The sequence below is a fragment of the Lissotriton helveticus genome, chromosome 2_1, assembly GCF_964261635.1.
Source record: "Lissotriton helveticus chromosome 2_1, aLisHel1.1, whole genome shotgun sequence".
Lineage (NCBI taxonomy): Eukaryota > Metazoa > Chordata > Amphibia > Caudata > Salamandridae > Lissotriton > Lissotriton helveticus.
In genome coordinates this window covers 811,790,478-811,817,250 of record NC_136059.1, presented here as the reverse complement: position 1 = coordinate 811,817,250, position 26,773 = coordinate 811,790,478, and positions in this window count along the sequence as shown.

Here is a 26,773-nt window from a genome sequence, read left to right as displayed (position 1 = left end):
TGTAAGGTCCATTAAGGCCATATATAACTTCCTGCTTTTAGCCTTCGAGTACTTCCCAATAGTTAGGGAGAGGTTTAGGCACTGATCAACTGTCCCCATTCCTCTGCGGAACCCATATGTTAATATCTTTTAATTTGTACAATAAGAATTTCCATACTTATTTTTTTGTTAAGAAAATAAACTTTCCAGAGTGGATACTGAGTACTTTCAGGTGCCTCTGGCTGAAAAGAAGGGAAGGGGTGTGTGTGTGGTAGAGGGGGTGGGGGGTTCTTGTGTACTGCAAATCTAAGGGAGAGGCAGACAGCAAAAGAAGAAACAAAACTGTTCGCAGGGTGCCTGCTGCGTGAAGGAAATGTGAATGTGTGCAACTGGTTAATCAGAAAATCTAAAGGCAGCAAGGAAGACTGTATGTGGCTTTAATTGATTGAGCCATTTGAATTTTCATTGTGATGATGGTTTCTTCTTTTTAAGAGGTATTATAAGGGTATCAGCTGAGCTCTAGCGTGTGTCCTTTTAATGAACAAACCGTTGCACTCTGTAAAGTATGATTAGTAAACGTATATCTTTTTAATGCATGTGAGGGCAGATTTACTGTTAATCTGAACCTGGTGATAAAAAGGATACAAACTGATGCAAACTTTTTATTTGCCTGAATGTACCTTTGAGAAAAAAAAACTTTCTCCAAAGTTTTACAACTTTGCATGTTTGTTGCACTGTAATGCACAAACACAAAGTAGGAAAAGTGTTAAACTATGTCCAAGCATAGTACTTGGTAGTGTATGGATACCCTTCCAGTACAGAACCTGTGCTCAACAGCACACACACAATCCGTCCAGTATGACGCTAGCATGTGTGCATTGGCGTGTGTCACTTTAAAGTGAGCCAGCACAGGAAGAGAAAGAAACGGCACAATTTCTTGGTAGATATCGCACTTCACTGGTTTCTCCCTTTCCCTCAGCGCAGTGCTGCAACTTTGACTTTCTGGTGCTGAAACACTTGTGGAAGCATAGCATATTTTGGAATTGCTGTAACTGGTAGGGGCCATTTAGCATTCACCCAGAAACCAAGCATTTGAAATGCACAAGGACTCCCATTTACGCGAGACCTATTGCATTGCAAACGGGGAGTGCGGGCGGGGGGGGGGCGAAAAGGCACAGACAGCGGGTGTGCGGACAGGAGAGGGGGAAAATATAGTACACTAAATATCACACACCTTAAAGTCTAACACTCGAAGTAAAGGGGCCAGTAGCCATGGAAGGATAGAAATGACGACATGGAATAATATGGCAGGACAAACAAGCCTCATAACCAATCAGAAGACAGAATTTACGAAAGACAATGACACGAGCCAATTAAGAACATGGGCGGGGAGCTTCCAAGGACCTCACACTCCATAAAGATAACTGCATACCTTACAAAGCGAGCAGCGCATGCACGCTGCCACTATAGGCTCGACCTAAAAAGCTACATTTTGAAAGTACTTCCAGCATTATTTATTTGTTAGATATATTAGATTTTAACTTGAAATTATGCTTTTAACTTGAGGTTATGGTTACAAAAGGAGCTAAATGGTGCAATTTTAATTATTTTGGATATTATTTAAAAAAACACGTTAGACTTTAGATCTAAATAACTCCTTTAAACAAGCATTGGCAGTGCCAGTGATTCTAGCTGTTGTATGTTTGAAATAAGTTATCAGGCCTGATTAATACAAATAAGATGTAGCATATGGATAGAATAGTAGATGCGTATTTCCTGTTTACGAGAACATTTGTACTGCTGCAGCTGTAACTGTGCTAAAAATCTAGTCAGGTGTATTGAATATCTTTTAAGTGTACATGTGCCAAACAGTTGGTGCAGTTAGTTAGTTTTCAGATGTGAGGGCTGGAAATCAGCAGAGGGTCTAAATGAGAAAGAGTGGACAGGTGCAGGGTCTAGTGTTCTCTAAATGGAAGGTGGTCAGAATAGGCTTTAAGAAGGGCATGGGAGGTTAAGGTTGAAGGTAACTATTCAGGAGCAGGACAGGGTTCACTTGGATTGGGATCTTTGCAGTATGTGTGGCAAATGAGCAGGTTCCGGGTATATGAAGAATGCAGGGCTCGGAAATGGAAGTGCACAGCCCGTGGGGAAGGGGAGCACAGAGGCCATGATGCCACAGAGTAGATTCCAATAATGAGCAACACAAGACCCAGGTGGGAGTAGGGACTGACTTTGTGAGGAGCCTGCAAGCCATGCAGCAGCTGTTAAATAGTTACTTCCTCCTAGTACAGGTTCAACATGGCTGCAGCAATGCTAGCTTCCCTCCCTCACAAAAGGATGCTGCTGAGCAAGCACCAGTGTATTCTTCCTCATCACAGACCAGGAACAGATGGTGCTGCAGCAGCATCACAAGCTTCTTATGTTCAAGGAACAAATATTCTATGGCTTTCGTAGTGGAACGTTCTCTCTGCCACCAAGCCTGCCGATACCAGGCCCACTGTGTGGCATCAGCAAGAAAGGAGGGGTCAAGGTTTGGTCTGTGATCCACTGTTCAGGACGAAGTGGCAGAAAGGGTTATTGGGATGTGATGTGCTTGTGACATGAAGGGACTATACTCCAAGCTCTGATCTGAGCCAATATTAAAAGGTGGAGGGACAAAGGGCTTAGACTTGGGCATTGCAATATAATGACTTCCTGAGCTGATACTGTCTGGATGGGGAGCTGGTGATCAGGAGTGGAAGCAAAGTGATCACTGAGAGAAGACGGGCTCATGATGTTTTGGCATGGGTGACTGTTGATTGTGGATGAAGCTACAAAACCTTTCGATACAGTGACCAAACTCCTTATGGGACAAGATGTCAACAGACTAAGCAAGACCTACACTGGGATGACAGGCAGCAAGGGGCAGTGGGGTGGGACACAGAGTTTTGAAACTGGAAATGGTAAATGAGTGGGAGGATGGAAGTGAGTAAAGCAGTAAGAACACAAGTAAGAATCCATAACAGCAGTGTGTTGGAGTCGATGTGTGATGGCACCAGTTACGCTTCTCAATACTGCACAACAAACTATGATGTCTTGTGCTTTACTATGCAGTTCAGTAGTACTGAGTTTTATAAATGTTGGAATGACAATACGTCATGATTCAACCCCATGTGTAGCAAGTTACGCACAGGTGAATGTCACCTGCCCATTAGCAGTCTGACCTACAAGTAAGATTGAGAGTTGTGACTAGCTGCATATTCTCAAACCACTGCAGTATATTGCAAGCATTTAATATTTAAAGTTTCACAATCAGTAACCCAATTTTTCTTAGTGGGATTACTGCTTAGTAAGTTCATAACATTGAAGTAATAGTTTTAAAGTCCAACATGAGTGTTGGTTGCAGTATCGGCCATTCTACTTTCTGTTTCCCAGCAGGAACCCACAACCTGAAAATGCTATTGTCTTAACTGATACTACTAGCAGCTCAATATACTCAAATAATACCACTATACTCCTCTGCACAGAAATCCATCAATTTGGAGCTCACAAATCCATGACATTACATTCGTAAGTGGTTCAGTGGTCACAAGACCTGACCCCCCTATGGTACTTCAGAATAGGGAAACCCACACAAATTTGCTTTGGTCAGGAACACAGCTGCCACACTTTGCTACTGCTTTTTAGTCTCCCCACTTCATTTGCAAGTTGACATAATACCTGATGCATGAGACAGACGCTCACCGAGGGAAGAGTAAGAAAAGCTTGTGAGGTGTGGGCAGGTCTCTGAAAATGACCATTGGAATAAGCCTTTGAGACAATGGGAGAAATCAAATTCCAAGAACTAAGTGTGAAAACATGGTGTATGATGGTCATTTGCAGCCATAGCATTTCATACAACATGGAGACGGTGAAGCAGCACTAAATGCTATGTATGGTCTTCTGATACTATAACAGGTATGAAAATGCACAAAACCAGCCTGGTGGTCTCTATCTACTGTCCTCTTTACACATGTTTTTATAAACATGGACTCTAGAGCCTGGATTATTGGTTTCTATTCCCTATTACAAAAGTTACAGAGGGAAGACGAGAGAAAACTATTGAACACTGTGCTACTGATATTGAGCTCCACTTGGGCCAGATGAAAAGCCTGATGTCTCCTGTTGGTTCAAACGTTTTGCCACATTTAATACATTTATTTCAGTCCACGATCTTAGTAGCTCCAGAGATGTTTTTAGAATAACGACATATAACGCTGTAGATGGGTCCAGTGGGATCCACACTGCCAGCTAGTCTTTGCCTCTGCCCTGCATATTTCTACTATTATGTTTCCCAGAATGTACTTTGCCCCTTGACTGTATACAGCCAAGTGTTGACAGTGACTCCCATGATCTAGGGGAATAGTGTGGATTTTGAAGAAGTTGATGTGCTTTGATGCATTAATGTTTGATGTAAAAAATATATAAAATATTGTTTTTTGGTTGGAGCAGCTCTTTGGTTTTAATACATATATGACCTTGTGAAGGCTAGGAAGCAATAGACCTTTGCAAAGTTTGAGTACTAAAGCCTGGAAGGACACCTGGACCCATATCACAAATGAGGTGCACTGACCTGGTCTGTGCTGTGGCACACCTTGAACTGGGTATGCTGGGCCCAGACGTGTTGGTGCTCCCTATACAATTAATTGTGTGCCAGCCGGGCATCAGTGCCCTTGCGCTTGCTCTAGTGGCAGCTCATTCGTGAAAGGTGGACAGACTGTTTAAAACAAGCAGTCCACTTTCCACTATTTAGGTGGCAATGCAGCTTGTAGAGAGATCCCCTGCAGATGGGACTAGTGAATGAAAGAACTCACCTGACAAGTAATGTCTTGAGGGTCTACATGACACCCTTTTCCCTCTTCAATGGGGGACCTCTTTTGTGGCATACAGTCAGTGCACCTCCCTGACAGAGCCTTTGATTCTGCAACCACTTCTAAATACTGCATGATGTCGTGCCCGATGAGGGCACTAGGACCCTGGGGACACAGGGTGGGGGACAGGGGACACCGGACACCACATCCGGTCAGGGGTGGGGACGAGAGGGCAGACTGGACCTGGACCTCGGGGTGAGAGGTCGCGCAGACATCGCGCTGCGCCCAGCATGTAACTAAGAGAATAAAGTTACCTTGAAGTAATCAGCATCGTGTCCTGTGTGTTCCTGGGCAAGGGGAACACGACAACTGGCGACGAAGGTCGGGATCGGAGCCCACCGGCATGCAGGAAACAATCGCGATTTGAAACTTGGAGCCCACAGAGACAACGTGTTATCTCTTTTGCATGGGGCCTCACCCCCATGCAATTAGGGAATTCCCGCTTAAGATCTGACCAACACTATCTGTGTCCTCACGTGATCTCTATTGAAGGTGAATGAGGAGTGGCATTGCTATTTTTCAGCTTGTTTGCTGGGTATGTATTTTCAGTGTAAAATAAAGATAATTTGATAAATACTTATACAATGCCTTCAACATAGCACCCACTGGGAGTCTCCTAAGCATAGGGTAAAAAGGATAATGGTAAATGTTTTATAAACACAGCACATGGGCTCGGCTCAGCAACCGTGGAAGTCACTGTCGCTCCTTTCTGGTGACACCAATCAGCAGCATGGTGTAACCATCCAGTTTTGAGCCAGTAATGGCTTTAGCAATAGCGACCTTTTTTCTATCCAGGCAGAGGGGCGAATCCACGGGAGCAGCATACTATACCATTTTGAAGATACTACTGCGACGTTTGGGTTGTTCCTCGGACTAGCAGGTTAGTGATGAGTAAAGAACAGACTGTGTCCGAAGTGAATCTGCTTGGACCATAAACTCCCATTCAGCCTATCGATTTAGTCTCACGGTCACATTTGTAATTTGTAATTTGTAACTGGGTTTTGTATCGCGCCAACTCACCGACAGGTCTCAAAGCGCTTCTGACAAAGTACAGCAACAAAGTGAAAGTGAAGGATATTAGCTTAGATTACGTGAGTGTAAACGCGTCCTTGAAAAGCAAAGTTTTCAAGGTTTTCCTGAAACGGAGAAGGTTGGATTCTCTGCGAAGCACCTCCGGTAGCTTGTTCCAAATAGTAGGGGCTTGGACTGAGAAAGCTCTGCCTCCTTTTGTTGCCAGTTTGAAACGTGGGCAAGATAACAGGAGGGAATCGGAGGATCTCAGAGCGCGCTTGGGTTCATAAATTTTGAGCCTATCTTTTATATAGGCTGGCGCCTGACCATGAATTGCTTTATGGCAGATGCACATGCTCTTGAATTCGACTCTTTGTTTCATAGGGAGCCAGTGCAGTCTATAAAGCAGGGGAGATGCATGGGTCCCCCTAGGTACTACAAATATCAAGCGAGCTGCATCATTCAAGGTGACCTGTAGACGGTTGAGGGAATTTTTTGGGAGGCCTAGGTATAATGCATTGCCATAATCAATTCTGGACACAATCGTGGCTGAAACAATGGTTCGAAGCATATTCCTTGAGAGTAAGGGGGCGAGCTTGCGTAGTTGCCTAATCAGGTTAGTACATGAGCCGACCACAGCAGATACTTGGTTGGTCATTGATAATTCCTGATCAATTTTCATTCCAAGGCTCTTTACACTAGGGCATGGTTTTGGGGTAGGTCCAAGTTCTTGTGGCCAGAATAAGTCATTCCAAGGGGAAGTAGCGGTTGAGACCACAAGAACCTCCGTTTTATCTGGATTAATTTTCAATAGGTTGAGCGACATCCAGTTTACAGTGAACCGTAGTGTGTCTTGGGCCATGGACTGAGCCGATGTTGTGTTGTCGATACTCAGCAATAGCTGAGTATCATCGGCATAGTTAAAAACTTTACAGCCCATGTTTGCCAGGGATTCTATCAATGGTTGTAAGTATAAATTGAATAAAAGTGGGGAGAGCGCGGACTCTTGCGGGACTCCACAAACTAAGGCACCCTCTTTGGAGACCTGATCTGCCAACTGGATCCTTTGCGTCCTCCCTGATAGAAAGGCTGTCAGCCATTGGAGAGCTTGTCCTCTTATCCCGGACCTGGCTAGTCTGTCCAGGAGCAGTGCATGGCTGACAGTGTCAAACGCCGCTGACAGATCTAATAATATCAGGGCGCTTGGCTTTTTGCTGTCAGCCATGCATCTGAGCTCATCCAATACCGATAGCATTACTAGTTCCGTGCTATGGTGAGCACGAAAGCCCGCTTGCCGCTCCTGGAGAAGATGGTGGGATTCCAGGAGGGGTGCAAGGGATTTTAGTACGTGTTGTTCTAGTACTTTTGATAAAAATGGCAGCTGGGAGATTGGCCTGTAGTTCTTCAGGCTAGTTGGATCTGCCCCAGGCTTTTTTATCAACGGTCTGACGTGTGCCTCTTTAAAGGTAGTTGGTAGTGATCCAGTAGCTAATGAGGTGTTTAAGAGGTCTAAAATCTGGTCCTCTAGGATTGGGATTGCCAGTCGAAAGATATCGGGCGGGCATGGGTCGGCGGGGGAACCCGACTTGGTAGATGCTACTAGATGTTTAAGGGAGGTAGCGTCCATTTCAGGAAATCTAGTGACGCTAGGGGTTGAGGAGTGTAAAGGGGGCAGTGGCAGGGTGTATATAGCCGGGTTGTCCTTCTTGATATCTGACAGTATGATGCCTATTTTTTCAAGGAAATATCCCTGAAAGGTGTCACAGTTGATTGATATGTCAGTCTTTTCCTCCTTCTTACTTAGCTCTTTCAGTATTTGAAAGGTCTCCTTCTGAATATTTGTGGCGTTGTTCATGCGTGTTTCATAGTAGTCTTTCTTAACTGAAATAATGAGCTTTTTATACAATTGAAACGATGTTCTGTATATTTCCCTATCGGTGTCCCTTTTAGATTTCCTCCAGCATCTTTCGAGGTAACGGAGCTTTCTTTTTTGGTCCCGTAGACTTTGGGTGAACCAAGGGGCTCCTTTTTCTGCGCCTTTTACTTTGTGTGTTTTTTCAGGTGCTATCTCATCAATAGATTGCCTAAGGGTGGTTATTATTCTGTCATAGTTTAAGTCTAAGTCATTACCATCTGATGCAATTTTGAATCTCTGTTTATGTTTAGACAGAACTTTGGTCAAGATATCAGAGTTGACTTTTTTCCACTGACGGACTTTTTTGGTTTTTAGTGGAAGTTTAGTCTGGAAATTATAGGGCGGTATGTTATATAAGATTAAGTGGTGGTCTGACCAAATGCAGGGTGTAATGTTTGTAATGACCGCTTCTGGCACAGAGGACCAGATAAGATCGAGAATGTGGCCTTTTTTGTGGGTTGGAGATTCCACAAGTTGTGTCAATCCGAGAGCGGTCATAGAAGTCTGCAGTTTCAAGGCTAGTAAATCTTTGTCCCTTTTGTCTCAGTGAACATTAAAGTCACCAGTCACCAAGATGTTTTTGTAACGTGTACATAGGTCCGATATTATAGGGAAAAAGAAATCGTTGAACGTTAGTGTGCTTTGGGGTGGGCAGTATATTGTTAAGATGATGAGACAGGAATTATTCATGGTGATTTTTATCCCTAGCAGGTCCGCGGCGTTTATGGTCTCAGATAGGATTTTTGTTACCATGAGATGATTTTTAAAGATCGTTGCTACACCACCACCTCGGGTCCCCCCTGGTCGGTTGTGCCAGACCATGTCGTAACCACTAGGGAGGGCAGCTATGATATCCGGGGAGGAGATATCACTCAACCAGGTTTCTGTGAGTGTCAGGATATCAATGGTCTCGTCCTGTAAAAGGGTAAAAATTTCTAAATGATGTTTCTGTAGAGACCTGGTATTAAGGGTGGCGAATTTTAGGGGAGGTGTCTGACTCGAGTTCGCGGGGCTGGGGATATGGAAGATGTTATTTTCCTTGATAGTAGCACATGTAATAGGAGACAAACAATACCTGTCAGACCTCAGTGCTAGAAGATCAGGTAGAGTATAGCAGGTCCGTGTGCCAGAGTCCCTAGGCCCTGAGCCCGATCGTGCGCGGACGGGCGCAGACGGGCAGGACTCTGGCACGACTCCGGCGCAGGTCCGGCGTGTCCGCTGCTCGCGTCCGCTGCGCGGAGCCATCACCGTCTGTTTTTATAGGGCTGTCGATGGCCTCACCAACCCAGCCCGACCCAAGATGGCCGCCAAAACCGGCGCCCAGCCCTCGGCGTCGGTACTCAGCCGAGAGCGGGACCGGGGCTACAGGGAGGGGGTGAAAATGATTCTGAGGCGCTGCTAAGCGCTAGGGGGGTCTCACCACACTTTGTAAGCTCAAGTGTGCGAATTAAAAATGGCGAATACAAAACAAATAAATCACAATTTAAAATCAGAGAGGACAAGAGACCTCCCGGCTTTTCGCCTCAGGAGGGGAAGAGTGCGTGCAGTGTCAGTGTATAGCCTGTACTACATCGTGCACGATATTGTTCTACAAGTCTTCAATGGAAGCGGCAGTTTAGAATTCCTGTAGGTCTTTTTTCCATTGCAGCCACCGTTGTCGCACAATCCGTTCGATGTGTCCCTTTTGAAATGAACGCCTTCTCCAAAGACTGTATGCCCTTTGCCTCTTCAGCTGTGCGTAAACCGAGCAAAGATGTGGAATTCAACAGATGAAGTAAGCAAATGGCTCTAGTATGCTTTAACGGTGAACCAATAATGTATCCACACCTGGGAATTCAAAAGACATGCAGATTACTCAGACAACCTCAACTTAATAGCACAGCTGCTAGTAAAAAGCAAAAAGTAAGGGGTATTTAAAGGACTGTATAATATTGCAATTTTTCCCTCGAACGGAAAGGTTTATGAATTTTCTGGCAGGGACTGAGTTTCTGACGTTCGTGCATAAAACTCTCTTAACATTTTTTTATAGCCGCCTTCAGATAAAGTGTTACAAAGATGTTAGGCATCACATTTTCTTCGGGTGGAAATTAATGTTTCAATGAGTAGCCCAGATGAAAAAGATCAAAACTCTCGCTCGTTTTTATCAAGCCGTTAAGTCACAAAATTTAGAACAGATCACCCTTTCATGGTGATGGAAACCCAGAGTTATGTGACAAGCAGTTTTCTGCTGCAATAAAAGCATCAGGGCTGGGTATCCGTTTGTGCTTTCAATTTGCCATTTGCATTAGAGGAAGCCATTGCTCCAGGTCAAGGCAAATGTTAGCAATAAAATAGATGTTTCCTATGTATGAAAGGATCAATGGACTATATGGAAGTTATGTGTGCATTTTCCCTTAATGTCTCTGCGGACCTTGAACAATTTATCCCAAGGGGACAGCTCCTTACATCTTTGAAAGGTGAGTTTGGGAGAATTTCCTGCCAGCAGGTGCACCGGTTTGCAGGGACATTCCTGTATTGCAATAACAGATGTGCTGGCCTCCGAAAATAATAGGAAAATGCCATTAGCATACATGAACCCATGTGTGTTTTATTTTAAGGTCAGGCATGCCTCAAACCTTCCTCCATTTGCAACGGAAAACTGTTTTATTTCCCCCGAAATCAAAGTTACATTCTGAAAGTGTATCCAATCAGAATTCTAAACTCAAAGGTCACAATTTCTTTTTTCTAGTTACGAACAGATGTTTGGGCGAGCTTTTCTGAGCTGTGAAGAATTTTATATAAACATCCACGACAGTGGAATGTCAAAAAGGACATAGAGCAGGAAATGCCAAGTGGCCCGTGCCAAAATCAACATTTGTTCTAATATGCTGCCTTATTTGTTATACCTTTTCCTTCTTCTCAGTAAGCTCAGAATGATAACAACTTCAATGCACACAGGTCTGTCACCCCAACTTCAGGAGTTGTGGCTGCTTCCATGGTGTTACAACGCCGCTGGAGCACTAAACCTGGACTGACAAGCATAAGCAGTCTGCATGCTGGCGTGCACTGTGACAAGCGGAATGCATTTCCATCATGTTCCAATGGTATAAAAAAAAATGGCTGCCCACCCACTTTGCAAACAGTAGTGAGGCACCCCTATCATTCCTGTACATGCAGCATAACTGCTTAACTACAACCCGGGCAGGACTGGACTGGGAACACAAACCAGTCATGGCAATACAGCTGGACTGGCCCGGGATGCAGGTGGGTGGGGGGCAGATCTAGTGAAAAGCACTGCTGTCACTGACGGCTTTTGTTACAGGGAAACGATATTGCAGCAGTGCTGCAAAACAGTCCCCCGGTAATAAACTTGGTCCCCACCCTTCTGGCTCACCAGGAAAATGCCCAGTGCCAACTAGGGCCTGATCAGCCCTGAACCAGGGCCAGACTAGGAACTAAAAACAGCACTGGTAAATGTTGTCAGACCACCCGCCATACTACTTGTAGTGAGCTAGTGCAGCGAGTGAGCCTGACCGCTTCAAGGCGGGCTTGGGAGAGTTCTCACCCCAAGAAACGACTGAAAACAAATTCAGATGTGGTTTGTTTTACAAAACATTTTTCATTATAGAACGTTGTCCAGTCATTGAATGGATGTAAGCAGATTGGAGACACAGTTGCATGGCTCAGTGAATGAATGGCTATATGGAGAGGAGTGCGTGGATGAATTAATTCAAGAATGATTGACAATGAATTAAGACATTTAGCTACGTGTAGCAAATGGTCTCAATGAGTTGTCTAGGGTTAGGAGTTCTGTTTTTCATTTCAGCGTCTACATTAAAACATCACCCTCCCACACACTACTACCACCATTCCTTATGAAACATGCATTTAGAACAGTGCACTGGTTTGCTGCCTCTAAGATTTCAAGAAAAGGCATTAAGATTTCATCTAAAATGTGAGAGAGAATGAGATAATCATGTAGTGGCTGAATTGCATGACACTAGAAAACTTTCCATCCATCCCGGCTTCCACTTGACCACACTGTGTTGTACTAAGCAATCACTTTTTTCACAGTGACTGCTTTTCCATTACCATCATACGAGAGCACTTTGAAATATATCAGTTCAGGGAGTAACCTACATAAAAGCAAAACACTATAATGTTACTCCATCTATTGTAACACCCTAGGCCATGTATAGGGGGCAACGGCAGTTGATTTTCCTCTTGGTTCGCTAATAACGTTATCATCAGGGCAGTAGTGGTATGAGCATGAATGTTTCTAAGTTCTTGGTATTATTTAATATACAAACCTTAAATTTGTTGCAAAGATTACATTATTTGTGGCATAAAGTACTCTCCACTGTACATTAAAAAGATATTGCAAATCACATTCCAAGACCATATAGGGGAACAAGGTCGAAAGACTGAGTTCTTTTATAAGTGTCTGGAACTCAGTGGAAACTTGCAATATTCTTATAATGGTCAGCAGGGTGTACTTTATACCAAATAACACATGGTCACACCACACCATCACTGTTCCCATAAACCACCTCAATCTTTTGTGTGTAGATCTCTCGGTGCATGCAGGAACGGTGGTGAGGGGGAGTCACCGGAGGGACAACTTTTTCGAAGGGCCATACGGGCGTTTTGGCATGCTGCCGAGCTGGGGGCTGATGTCACCGCAGTGGGGGCTAATTTAGTTGATTGAGACCTGCGTGTGCTTCAAAATGAACAAAGCAAAACTAATTTCGTTCAGCACACGCAGGTGCCTATCAACGAAATCAACCCACAGCTCGGTAGCATTCCATAACGCCCGGTAGCCAGTCCAGCCCTGCTTGTTCCCAGGGGGTCAAAGCCGACTTGTTCAGGGGGTACTGGGGGGTGGCGGCCAACAGATGACTTGTTCTGGGAGACGTGGGTGGTGGTTAACAGACAACTTGTTTCGGGCAGGGGATGGCGGCTAACGGATGAACTTTTTTTCGGAGGAATGCGGGCTGACCGACAAAGTCACCGCAGGGGACCCTCATAAGAGGGCGGCACCCTTAGTGCCACAAGATGGCACACGGGGCAGCCCAGTGTTCCACAACCCCTGTTCGTGTCCCATCGTCACTTCCAGCCGTGTTGGGGGGGGATAGGTATAAATTCCTCCCCCGCCCACCTGGCAGCCTCTTTGTCCCCTCACCCTGTCGCTGTTTGGGTGCCCTCTGGTCGCTCCGTCCAGAGGCCTGGTCTTGCGTCGGTGTGCTGTGTTTTCCGCCGTTCGCCGGATTGCTTCTCCTGCGGTGAGATGGGGTGAATTGGTTGGGTGTCGCGTTCCCACGGAGAAGCCTTTGATGGCGAGAAGCAATGTTCGGGGGCATGTGGGGTCACTTGTGCAGGCCCGCGCTTTTGTATTGAGCCTGAGTCCTCAGTGAGGCCAGGTTTGGCGGGGGGAGACTTGCCGATCATCTTTTGGGAGAGCCTTGTCTCACGCTAGTTTTGCTTTGTTGCAAGGGAGGCAAGAATTTTATGTTTCTTGGCAGTAGTTAGCGTTCGGGTGGCTCCGCCCTTTGAGGGAGCTAGGCTAGATTTCTGTGCTGCGTTACACCTGAATTGTATCAGTAACTTGCTCGGCAGAAGTACACGCATCTATAATGAAAGTGACTAACAGAAAACATTACGCCATCCACATCGGTGTATTAAGCTGCCCTTTTCGCTTCATGGTACAGTTTTTCTAATATGGTGATCGCGGTGCGTCCCCCGTAGAAACAGCCAAGTCAACTGTAACTCGAAGAGTCCCTGTGCCCCGAACACCTTTAACAAGAGAGAGGACTTTTTCAGTAGCCAGCAAAAGGAAGGGGTGTCTTTTGAAATCAACGTCTCTCACAAATTATTAAACACAGTGTTGACACGTGAACCAGAAATTAGGCAGAGTAAAACAATATTGTTTGTTGCGATTATTTGGTTTCTTCTATTTAACTTCAGGTAGTTCGAATCCCAACACTGCCATTTCTTTCATGGAAGTTCCCATAAAGGAATACCCATTGACTATTGCCTTCGGTTTTATTGGTTTGTTGTAAATTCTGGTGCCCAGAATATTTAGACACTTATTGGCATGTTACGGCCAGATAGGGTTGTGTCTTAGCAGGAGGGCCTGCGATTGAGTTGGCTGGGTTTCACTTGTAGGGTCCAGATGTGAGCAGGTAATATACACAGTCTTAAACGAACGGCTGATATTCACATGCAGTGGATGACCCATGGCTAGGTGCACTGGTAATCGTTCGGCCTGAGTCAGATTTATTTGGTCGCTATTCAGGACCTAGGTGGGGAGATCATAGGCAGTATCTCCACGCCGGGAAGTACACAGTGAGAAAGTAGTAGTGTCCCAAGTTGCCCAACTTGATATATACTTTGGTTAAAAGCCGCCTTGGGTCCAACGAGTGCCCGATCGGGGTGAATGGTCAAGAAACAGACATTAACAGTCACTTGGCACGGGGGACTAGAAGGGAGATTGCCGAAGTAGGTCCCAACTAGCCTTATAGGCATGATGGAGACAATTAGTGACATGCCTAAGAGGTAAGCCTTGTGTTGTAGGGACGGGATCCCAAGGGAGTTAGTTTGGTCGGACTACACAGGCAGGTGATTTCTGCAGGGGCTTAGTGAAGCTTGCGGCCAGGCAGGGGCTTGCACAACCAAGGTGATTACAGTAAGGGCAAGCACGCACCAAGTGATGGATGCTCAAGTCCATTCGAGACAGACAATTACGCCTGCTTAAGAGCCAGCTAGGGAACTAGGCAGTGGTGGTAGCTGCCAGTTAAACTGTGGGGCGGTGCAATAACCTGAGGAGAACGTGGGGTCAACTTAATTTGGCTACAATGATTGAAGAAGGTTGTTTTGGCTGTCCGACTGCCCAAAAGGGTCAAGTGTTTTGCATTCATGTGTTTCCCCCTTTTATACGTCAAAGACACATGGACACCCGTTGCTATGTCACTTTTCCCAGGGCAGGTTAGTTCCTAAGGTGAGAAATGGCCTTTGATATGCCTCGTCAGGACACGGATAGCCGCTCACACGAGCTGGAGCCTGCGAGGGAGAGCAAGGTTAGAAACTTAGACGGGGAGCGCTGGGCCCAGTACCCCCTCACAAAGTCAGCGGGGGGTACCAGGCTGTAGGTGTCTTTGAGGGACGGGTGAGGGCCTTATAGGGCTGAAGTGGGTGACACAGCGTTGGCAGGGACTCAGATGGGTCGCAGCAAATCCACCAAAAAGGAGTATAGCTAAACATGTGACACACTATCTTGTAGTTTGTCACCATTACTGGCATGAGTATCAAGGGTCACAGCTGGACAAATGGGTCCGGGCACTTGTAGGTTGGCACTTCACGATATGGTGCAGTGTCTAATGTTGGACACCACACACTTATGCCCTCAAACCTGTTTGACACCATTCTATGGGCACCAGGGATGAATTGAAAATAACTATGAAGTTGTCTGGTCTAGGTGGCAAAGCATGAACCAGGGATGAAGACCACAATGACCACATGGGGCAAATTAGCATTAGCAACCAGTGGGGGACTGGTAAACGTCAGTGGTCGGAAATCACCCCTGGCTCCTGTGTCAGGGAGCTTGGCAGGGGAGGCATGGAGCCTGCGCGCAGGAAGTTCTGCGCTATGTGTAAATTATCTGGGCAGAGGAGACTTAGCCTCATTAAACCTGGGTGCTACACACCAAATTCACAGGGTGTGTTGAGAATGAGGGGTACTTCTGCCCAGTATAAGCATGGACCGAGTCGTGCTGGTTAGGGGAGAGGCCCTAGAAATAGCAGGATGTAAGTAGGAATGCCGGCCTTGGTGGGGGGCCCTGGCTGCGACGGTCGCCACACCCAGGGCTGTGGCGGAGTTACAGGGCGATCCAGAAGCGGAAAGGTACAGAGGGGTACCCTCTTCAGGAGCCAAAGGGTGCTGAGGCCTAATATCCCCAGGTAGTCTGTGCGGTGGACTCTGGGGCGCGACGGCGCCCCGCTATCCTACGGGCGGTTGGAAACCTGTACATCCGGGGGTTGCTTGAACGCTCTGCCCCTCGTAGAGGGGGGCGTGAGCAAGAGGGTGGACCAATGGTTCACCGGAAGTGGGAGTGGCTATCCCTCACCACAACCGCTAAGCAACGATTGGCTAAGGCCACGATGCAAGTTGGCCCTTCAGGTGGTAGGTCGCGAGGGGCGGCTTGCCTTTGGATCGCCTGTAAGATAACCCACCATGTTGGCATATGTGTTTGCTAATAAACCTGCAGCTACTTTTCTCCAAAAAAAAAGTTGTTTTGTCTGCTTATTTATGCTTCATGTATGTTGCTGCAAGAGGGCTGGTGAGTGGGCCGATATTGGCACTATGCGGGCTGACCGACAAAGTCACCGCAGGGGACCCTCATAAGAGGGCGGCCCCCTTGGTGCCACAAGATGGCACACGGGGCAGCCCAGTGTTCCGTGACCCCTGTTCTGGTCCCATCATCACTTCCGTCCGTGTTGGGGGCGGGGGAGAGGTATAAATTCCTCCCCGCCCACCTGGCGGCCTCTTTGTCCCCTCAACCTGTCGGCGTTTCCCTCCCTACCGCGTACCCGGCGCTTTCAGGGTGGGGGGAACTGACTTCCAATCTTTTTTATTTGTGTTGCAGGCGGAGTTACAGGGCGATCCAGAGGCGGAAAGGTACTCAGGGGTACCCTCTTCAGGAGCACAAAGGGTGCTGAGGCCTAATATCCCCAGGAAGTCTGTGCGGTGGACCCTGGGGTGCGACGGCGCCCCGCTATCCTACGGGCGGTTGGAAACCTGTACAACCGGGGGTTGCTTTAACGCTCCGTCCCTCGTAGGGGGGGTGTGAGCAAGAGGGTGGACCAATGGTTCACCGGAAGTGGGAGTGGCTATCCCTCACCACAACCGCTAAGCAACGATTGGCTAAGGCCACGATGCAAGTTGGCCCTTCAGGTGGTAGGCCGCGAGGGGCGGCTTGCCTTTGGATCGCCTGTATGATAACCCACCATGTTGGCAAATGTGTATGCTAAAAAACCTGCAGCTACTTTTCTCCAACAAAAAAGTTGTCTTGTCTGCTTATTTATGCTTCATGTATGTTGCTGCAAGACGGCTGGTGAGTGGGCCGATATTGGCACTATGGTGGTAGTCGACAGACATGACTTGCTCACCTCCGCCGCCTCAAATAACAGTATCGTCCAGGGCGGACCGCCCCCTTCCTACCCCTAGTTACGCCACTGACCATCTATCTATCAGTAGACAGTGGAGTGCATGACTCACTGGTGTGATACGCCCCCTTGAATGAAAATAGTTGAAGTTTTTCTGCAGTGTGTCGAATATTTTTAAGTTTGGAAGGCAAGAAGAAATCAATTATTTTCTCCCTTTCCTGGTCTGATATGAATCTTGAAACCTTAATAGAGGCTTCTCTCGCACAAATTATTTATTATTTTTCTTTAGTGTTATCTTTTCAGGAGAAGAATAGCCTGCCATCCGTACTTTTTCTTTTGGCCCATATAAAGCGGCCGAGGTATGACATCAGTTCAAAAATCATGCGCATGCGCTGCTGGGGACGTCGCCGAGACTCTACAATACAGAGACTCAGACCTTCCATTAATGAGGCCCATTCAGCTTAAATGATCTAAATGCAAATGTAGAAATAACTTGCAATGCGATTCCATAGCTCAATTCATTCTTATTCTTTTTAACTTGTTTCTTCGCGCAATCTTAGCTTCAAAGCTGAGGACTGAATTCAGGCTTCTAAATATGAAAGCCACTTTGAGGAATTATATCTGGCAATGCTAAGTTCTTTTCATGTATCTACGCTCCTATTTATCTGAATGCAAGCTTACGGTGTGAAAAGAAACTTTCTCCAACGCAGCTTACTCAGCAACTTTAATCCTCTAAAGTTATTTTTCTTAATTATCTACATGAAATGTCTTTTGTGACCCTCGGATGCTCCTACATTATATCATCTTTGCATTTATTTAACAGTTAGTCCAACACAAAGGCATCAAAACACGGAATGTTGGATTTACAGAGTAGACTACAGCGGTGTTCAGATTTTTATAAGTTTATTATCAACATTTAAAACGAACTGATGATACAGCACACTGTGAGACAAGAAGCTCTGACTCAAAGTATTTCGAATTCTAGTTAGGTCCTGGCACTTATCACTACAGTATTCTACAGCATGTTCTAAATCAATTACATTTCATTATTTTGAATCAAATATAATTTCAACATACTGGTTTATTTAGTCATGTTTCTATTTAAAAAAAAAAAAAAAAAAAGATTGTAGTTCCATAAAGTGAAGATGTAATCATGGATTGTCATTTTCACCTATTGGCATACACCAAATTGCATTTCTCTTAGATCCTAATGGAAGAGTGATCAAATAGAAATGTAAGATTTGAGCAAACAGAACGTGCAGGTAAAACCGGAGAGGCTGGTGACCTGAAAAGAACGAATCAGAGGCTCCATGTTATCCTCATGTGTGAATGACCTAGATTCTTTCCAACCCTGCATATTCAACCAATGTCACAGTCTAACCCATTTTTTCAGGTACTGTTTTTACACGTGACTTTTCAAATATGATCTGAAAAATACACTTTACCATTTACCAGTGCCTAAGAAAATATGAAACGGGTGTGAAACTGTCCACTGCATCTCCTGCAGCACAGAAGAGCCCTCGAATGCAGGGCTCGGTGCAAGGTCAGTGTCTGCTATGAAACTGAATCATAGTCAGGCCTGACTATGGCCTCACCGGGCACCGGGCATTTTCCTGGTGGTCATGGCAGTGTGGGGCAATGTTTCACTGCTGGTCGGGGTCGGCTTTTGTTGCTAAGGATGGGCCAGCCATGTTTCCTGCTGGCAGCGCTTTGGCACTTTAAAAATAAATAAAGCAAAACAAATGGCTTCTTTCAAAACAGTTTGTTATTGGATTTGGGTGGCTCATGTCTTCTGCATGGTCACCATGAGTGGTGGTAACCTTCAGGGAATGACTGAATGAATGGATAAACAAATGAATTAATACTCGTTATTGTTCACTTGATTTAAACTTATAATTAAATACACCAGTAAAAATCCAGCTGTATACGCCAATATCTGCATATTGTTTGCTCACTAGTTAAAAGAATTTAGTGCAATTGAAGCCCATTTAAACAAGCACTGGCAGTGCCAATTGGTCTCGGCATATTAATGAGTTTAATGGTGTAGTTGTTATTATAAATATAGTAATATACTGTGTTTAGTATCAGATGAATAAGTTAGCAGTTTAGCAATGGCTTCAGCAGTAGCAGAATAGTAATGCAGCAGTTTTAGTAGTAATGCAGCTACAGCAGGAACACTAGAGTAGTGATAGCAGTTAACATTAGAGCATTGCTAGTTGTGTTAGCAGAACAGCAGTATGAGCAAAGTTAGTATGATAGCAGTGTCAGCAGATTGAGTAGTTTAGCAATAACAGTAATACAAGGAGAACAAATACAATTTCACCAGGAGAATAGTAATAGGAGTAAGATAACAGAGGTAACAGTGGGGCAGTATTGTGAGCAGCATTATTAGAGTAGAACTGCATTAACAGGAGAACAATATTAAAAGCATTAGGAGAGCAGGAACAGCAGTGATATTTGTAGAGCTTTAATAGCAGAGTTATTGTGAGAGTTGTGACAGAAGTTCTAGGTAAGCAGTAACTGCATTATTAGCAATAGACAGCTACAGCGATATCAGTAGTTAACAGGATAGCAGTAACAGTAGTAAAGGAGAAGAACACAATAGCAGGAGGAGAGCAGTAATAGGGGCATGAGTAGATTTGTGACAGCAGTGTTAGTAGCATTAGTAGAGTACTGTGTGCAGTACCAGGGGAGCAGCGGTTAATAAGTTATCCAGGAGAGCAGTGATAAAATTTAGCAAGAGAGCATTAATAGTAGTGTTAGTAAAACAGCAGTGATAGTATGATAGTAGTGTGAGGAGTACAACAGTAACAGAAGTGCCAGGAATAGGAAAGATTGCAGTAGGCACTCACAGCAGTATTAGCAGTTAACAGGATAGCAGTAACAGTAGTAAAGGAGAAGAACAGATTAGCAGCAGGAGAGCAGTAATAGGGGCGTGAGTAGTTTTGTGACAGCAGCATTAGTACATTAGTAGTAACAGTATAATTCGTAAAAAAGTAGTTACAGCAATAGCATAACATTGGTGTCAGTAGTATGAGAAGTAACATGGTAATCACAGTAGTGTCTGCAGAGTTAGGAGGATAGCAGTGATAGATTGCGCAAGATAAAATTGACAGCTAAGGTTACAGAATAGCACTGACGGGAGTATCAGCAGTTATCAGTAGAGCAGTAACAGGAGTGTTAACAATCAGCAGGATAGCAAAAACAACAGAATGAGGATAAGAAAGACAGTATCAGCAGGAGAGCAGTGATGGGAGTATAAGTACAATAGAAACAGCAGGTAAAGTACCATTAGTACAGTCAGCAGGAGCAAAAGACCAGTGGTTGTAGAGTTACCAGGAGAGCAGTGACAGCAGTTAGCACAAGAGCAGTAATTGTAATGTTAACAAGATAGCAGTGACAGCAATATAAGCAGTACAAAAGTAACAGTAGAGGTACAAGGCTAGCAGTGACAATGTTGTGTCCAGTACAGCAGTGACAGTAGATTAGTATGATGTAGTGACAATAGTCAGCCGGATAGCAGTGTTAGTAGTAAGCAGTGACAATATAGTTAGTAGGATAGCAGTAACAGTAGTGTAAGTAGCACAGTAGTGACATCAGTGAATAGTTTTAGTAGGATGAAAGAGCAGTAAACTTAACAGAATAGCAGTAACAGCAGTCTGCTCAATATAGCAGTGACAATAGAGTTAACAGGATAGCAGTGACAGCAGTTTGCAAAATAGCAATGACAGCAGAGGTAGCAAAATTGTAGTAACATCAGAGTCAGCAAAAGAGCTTAAAACTGCAGTATAAGAAGTACAACAGTAACAGCAGTATAAGCATTATAGTAGTGACAGCACAGTTAGCAGAATAATAGCTGTGACAGTACAATTTTCCGAAAAACAGTAGCACACAAGTGAGTAATAAAACAGTAACAGTAGAGGTAACTAACAGTCACAACATAGTTACCAGGACAGCAGTAATAACAATATAAGCAGGATAACTGCTACATTAGAGTTAGTAGGATAACAGAGTGAGCAGTACAGCAGTGACAACAGATTTAGCATGACAGTAATGTGAGAAGTGAGAGCAGGACATCAGTGACAGCAGAGTTAGCAGGACTTCAGTGAAAATTAAATTAGCAGGACACACTAACAGCAAAATTAGCAGATTAGTAGTAACAACAGTGGGAGGAAAACAAACAGTAGCAGGAAAGCAATAATAGGAGTGTAACTACAGCAATGGCATTGGGACAATAGTGTGAGCGGTCTTATTAAAATACTGACTGCAGTAGGAGGAGGACAGCATTGGTAACAGTAGGAGAGAAGTGAGAGCAGAACATCAGTGACAGCAGAGTTAGCAGGGTAGCAGTGACAATGAAATTAGCAGGACACGCTAACATCAGAATTGGCAGGATAGCAGTAACAGCATTGAGACGAGAAAAAACACAGTATCAGGAATGCAATAATAAGATAGAAAAAAATAAGGTTTGATCACCATCAACCAGTTCACTTTTGGAGTGCCAAGATTCAGAGTTTAATTCATTTTAGAAACAACAAACTAAAGTTTGTGAAATCAGACTTAGGAGAAGTCTCGGGGCGAAGATGCAGAAATGTGTTATTTAAAAATTACTAGCTTAAGTAGCAACCGAGTGCTGCACATACAGTATCAAGCAAAAGGCAATCAATGAAGGCCACTATCTCTTCCGGCCTTCATACCCAACATAAGAAAGAGGTCCTCTTTGCAGCCGCTATGCAGGATTGAGGAGCTGGTGGTCTTCAAAGACTGACAAGAAAGCCCTTAAGAAATTAACCTTAGCTCCATTTCATCTGCAACAAAGGTATTACACAACAGCCATGGAGTATTTCATAGGACAGGACTGTTGAGATGTCACAATTACCTTACAATTAGTACATTTACAGCAGTCTTTGGGTAGTATAGTTACTCAGCTGGCAGAATGCTAAAATGCTCACTGTTGAAATGGGGAATAACCTACATGCCAAGGGTGCGAATCCTGGTAAGGCCAACTCAGCCTGTCATCTTTCTGAAGATCAGTATTTTAAGGACCATACATTTGTTAGGATTACTACTTCTTATTAATAAAGCCTAGAAACAGCAGAAATTTTACAGATGTTTTTATAATAATGTATGTCTCATATATTAAAAATGTATCGTGCATCTAAGCAATGTTTGTACTTACTTTGTCGGGGGTCCCCACAGATCTCACTTCTTCGGTATGCAGCCACTGCTTGCTGTTCCAGTGCTTTACTTTGATGCCATAGCTCAGCAGCTGCTGCACCACTGGGAGGCGCAAAAGACTCTTGTCAGAGGTTTCATACGTTATTACTTATATGGGAAGCCCAGTCGCCACTTTTAAAGGAAAATGGGTTGTAATCGATTGGTTAGCCTTTGAAGTACTCCAAAGGACATATACAATGTAAGAGTTAAACAGGCATTGGGATCTGTGAAGACACTCAGTATTGCACTGAAACCCGAAGTGGCACATGCACTGAAACCCAATTCAAACTGTGCTCTGCTTCAATAATCGGGACTATGCATTATCAACCCACGCATTCCCTGATCAACGCACTTACAACTTGCCATCTTACAGGTATTGGTACATTGTTGGGGGTTCTCGTACTGCGCGGTGATGCTGCTGCTTGTCGAGGGTTACTGGGCGGAATGAGGAGCTGGGATCAGAGCGCGGGTGTCTTTTGGGATCCTGTTGGGGTTGGTGCTGTCAGCTGCTGGGAGTCTGCAGCAGGGATGGGTGTCAGATCTCCCGCTGAGCTGCTGGTGGATTCCATTGGTGTCTCCCGATCAGTTCTGTCGTCGCAAGTAGTTGTTTTATTCATAATTAAAAGTATTCCCGCTGTCTTGAGAAGTGCAGGTACTGTTCCTAGCTAAATAAACAAGTTGAAACATTAAAGTTAAAAAGCCAAAATGGCCACTGATGTGTGACAATGCTTGTGACGTGCATGCACTATACTGCATGTGATGGATGCACATGCATGAGTGCACACATCAATTATCTTAGCATGGATCTTTTTGAAATTAAACCCATTAAAATATGGCTGCCATTAGAGCGCATGTGTGTGTATGCATTTTGATGCCTCAGAGGCTACCTTGCTTTGCCAGTCCAACATGGCCATTTTAGAACAGTTACACAAAAATAAAGGATAGAAAATTGATGTGCCTATTCAAACAGTTATTGGCAAAGAAAACAGGCCAGTTCTTGAAGGCAAGGCCTATTGGCTTTGCTAATGTTTGTATTGCCTGACTCTGCTCTTAAGAATTACTCTGATTCCCATTGCTTCCTACCTTTCTTTCTCCCCCCGGACAATCCCTCTTTGTCCTACAGCAGTGCTTAGAAGTGCTTTAATCAATAATAAATAATGACGTTTTTTTATTGCCGTCGATAGCTCGTAGTTTATTATTTATTACTGTACCAGTGATAGCTCGCTGCTGCATTTCAAAGGCGAATCAGAGCTCTTCCCCCATCATTTGCAGAGAAAACAACTCCTACAGCCTGGCGGATTCTTTTCACAGAGTGGAAGCTCAGTGGAAAAGTCAAACTTTGTAATTATGCTGCTGCTGGAATATTGACATTTGCACGCCACACATGTTACCTTTTGGACAACGTCCCGTATGGCTGGTGATTGCAAAGAAAAATGCGGAGCCAGTTTCCGGTGGGGGAGACTGGTATGTGAATTGGAGTTCATTAGTGGCACAACATGTGTCTTTTCAACTACTGAGAAAGCAAGGCACTCCGAAACCGTTTCTGGATCAGCCCCAAAACTGTGATCGCTTGAATAGACCGTCGTATCTCCAGCCACACGCATTGCAGGAGAAAATTAACAATTTAAAGAAGAAGCGAACATGTCGCATGTTGTCATCTCTAGCGAGAAACAGGAAGTGCAGGCAAAAATAAGGAAAACAAGCTCCTACGAGCCGGCTCTCACTGCCAATGTCCGAGAGCCGACTCACCCAGACTCTTGCCCCCTCCCCAAGTTGAACGGGGGAGGAGGTCAGGTTTGCTCTACCTGGAATTCCCAGCAGCTCCTCTCCGGGACGAGCCCTTTGTTGCCGGGCAAACCCCGTGCGGGCACCAATCCCAGCGCGGCTCTTCCCTGACATCAGGGGTGCAGCGCACAGGGTTCCTGAGCTGGTTTAAATGTTTAAAAGTTTAAATAGCGTGAACACAAGCCCGCGCTGGTGATAACACACAGTGCCCTCACAGTTCCCACACAAGCAGAGGCCATCCCCCGGGCCCGTGGCGGTGATCTCATTCTCACGATGAGATGAGTTGGGGGGAGAGTAGGCTCGGACAGCAGGAGGGGTGGCACAGGAATCCCCTGGCCCGTGGCCGTGATCTCATCATGAGATGTTGGGGGGGTGGGAGAGAAGGCTCAGACAGCGGGAGGGGTGACAGGGGCACAAAGTAGTGCTCAGCAAATATGCAGAAAAGGGGCCAATAGCCATGGAAGGAGACATGGCTGCCATAAGGTGGGACTAGCAGCTTCTAAACCAATCAGAAGGTAGCATTTAGAAAAGAACAAATCCACAAGCCAATTAAAAAGATAGTTGGAAAGTGGGCGGGGCTACCCCCACTATACTGTATACAGCATCTCTCAACGAGACAGCGCATGCGCTGCCTAGGCCGAGACCTAAAAAGAGGAAGGCTCATATAAACATTAATGCTTTGATAGTGTAAAATCACAGAGGAACGTGCTCAATGCTTTAGCAGAGAAAGTAAGTGCAACACACTGGCATACACTGAGCTATTAGGGGATCATTGGCTCATAGTGCGATTTTACTAAAGAAAGGGAGAGGATGTGGTTTAACGGCTAGAGCAGCTGACTTTGGATCCGGGGAATCAGTGATTCTGAACAAATCACTTAATATCCCAGTGACTAAAAAAAGAATGTGTCCATCTGTACTGCAACTGGTGCTCATATAAAGTGTTCTGATACCTTCAGGTCAAGTTTTTACTACTGCATCTAAAAAGTGTGTGGCGCATATAGTAAACAAGCATTTGCAATGCAATAGGTCTCGCATTAGGAAAGTGTGAGCTATTGGTATTGTAAATGACACATTTTTTTAATATGTGTTGGCTTTGAAAATATATAAATTAATTGCATCGTTATTCACAAAGCCAATAGCTTACACTTTCCTAATGCGAGTCCTATTGGCTATGCCAATGCTTGTTGGTAGCAAGCAAGGACAGTGCTGTTGTGGTGCTGAGTGATGATGTGGTAGGGCTGAGTGATATGGTGGTGTATTAGAGTGATGTGGTGGTGTATTAGAGTGATGTGGTGGTGTATTAGAGTGATGTGGTGGTGTCCCAGAGTGATGTGGTGGTGTCCCCGAGTGATGTGGTGGTGCCCCTGAGTGATGGGGTGGTGCCCCTGAGTGATGTGGCGGTGTCCCCGAGTGATGTGGTGGTGTTCCTGAGTGATGTGGTGGTGTTCCTGAGTGATGTGATGGTGTTCCTGAGTGATGTGGTGGTGTCCCCGAGTGATGTGGTGGTGTACCTGAGTGATGTGGTGGTGTCCCAGAGTGATGTGGTGGTGTCCCCGAGTGATGTGGTGGTGTCCCTGAGTGGTGCCCCTGAATGATGTGGTTTTGCCCCTGAGTGATGTGGTGGTGCCCCGAGTGATGTGGTGGTATCCCTGAGTGATGTGGTGGTGTCCCCGAGTGATGTGGTGGTGTCCCAGGGTGATGTGGTGGTGCCCCTGAGTGATGTGGTGGTGCCCCTGAGTGATGTGGTGGTGCCCCCGAGTGATTTGGTGGTGTCGCTAAGTGATGGGCTGGTGTCCCCGAGTGATGTGATGGTGTACCCGAGCGATGTGGTGGTGTCCCAGAGTGATGTGGTGGTGTCCCCGAGTGATGTGGTGGTGTCCCTGAGTGGTGCCCCTGAGTGATGTGGTGTTGCCCCTGAGTGATGTGGTGGTGTCCCAGGGTGATGTGGTGGTGCCCCTCAGTGATGTGGTGGTGCCCCTGAGTGATGTGGTGGTGCCCCCGAGTGATATGGTGGTGTCCACGAGTGATGTGGTGGTGTCCCCGAGTGATGTGGTGGTGTCCCCGAGTGATGTGGTGGTGTCCTTGAGTGATGTGGTGGTGTCCCTGAGTGATGTGGTGGTGCCCCTGAGTGATGTGGTGGTGCCACTGAGTTATGTGGTGGAGTTGTAGTTGGAGGGTGGTGTTGGAGTTGGAGGGTGGAGTTGGAGGGTGGAGTTGGAGTTGGAGTTGGAGTTGGAGGGTGGAGTTGGAGTTGGAGAGTGGAGTTGGAGTTGGAGGGTGGAGTTGGAGGTTGGAGGTGGAAGGTGGACTTGGAGGGTGGAGTTGGAGTTGGAGGGTGAAGTTGGAGGGTGGAGCGTGGGTGCGAGAGCGAGAAAGAGACGTGGAGAGAGGGGTAGGCGGAGAAAAAAAATAACACACGAGCGGTGCGCACGTATAAAGTGGAAACAATTTAGTTAAAAACACCTGGCGTCTGCTTATATTTTTCAATATTCATCCTTGAAAGGGAAAGTAGGTTAGCGAGAGGGATGTTACGGGGAGAGCGAGGGAGAGCGCGAGAATGAGAGAGAACTACAGGGGAGGAATGGTGATAAAGAGAGCTAACAGTGATTAAAAATTATGCTTAAGATAACACATTGTGTCAAGGTGGAAAGCCACTTGTCTATCTCTCATCCTTAGCAATAACAATTTACTCATTTTATTTAAGTATTTTACAAAGCACCGACATGCCACTTTACAGCCCTTTCAAAGCACTTAAGTAGAATTTTTACTTCATTGGACCGCCCATATGGGTCCTGTGTTATCAGGCCCTTCAAGTTGTGTTGCTGTGATGAACTATC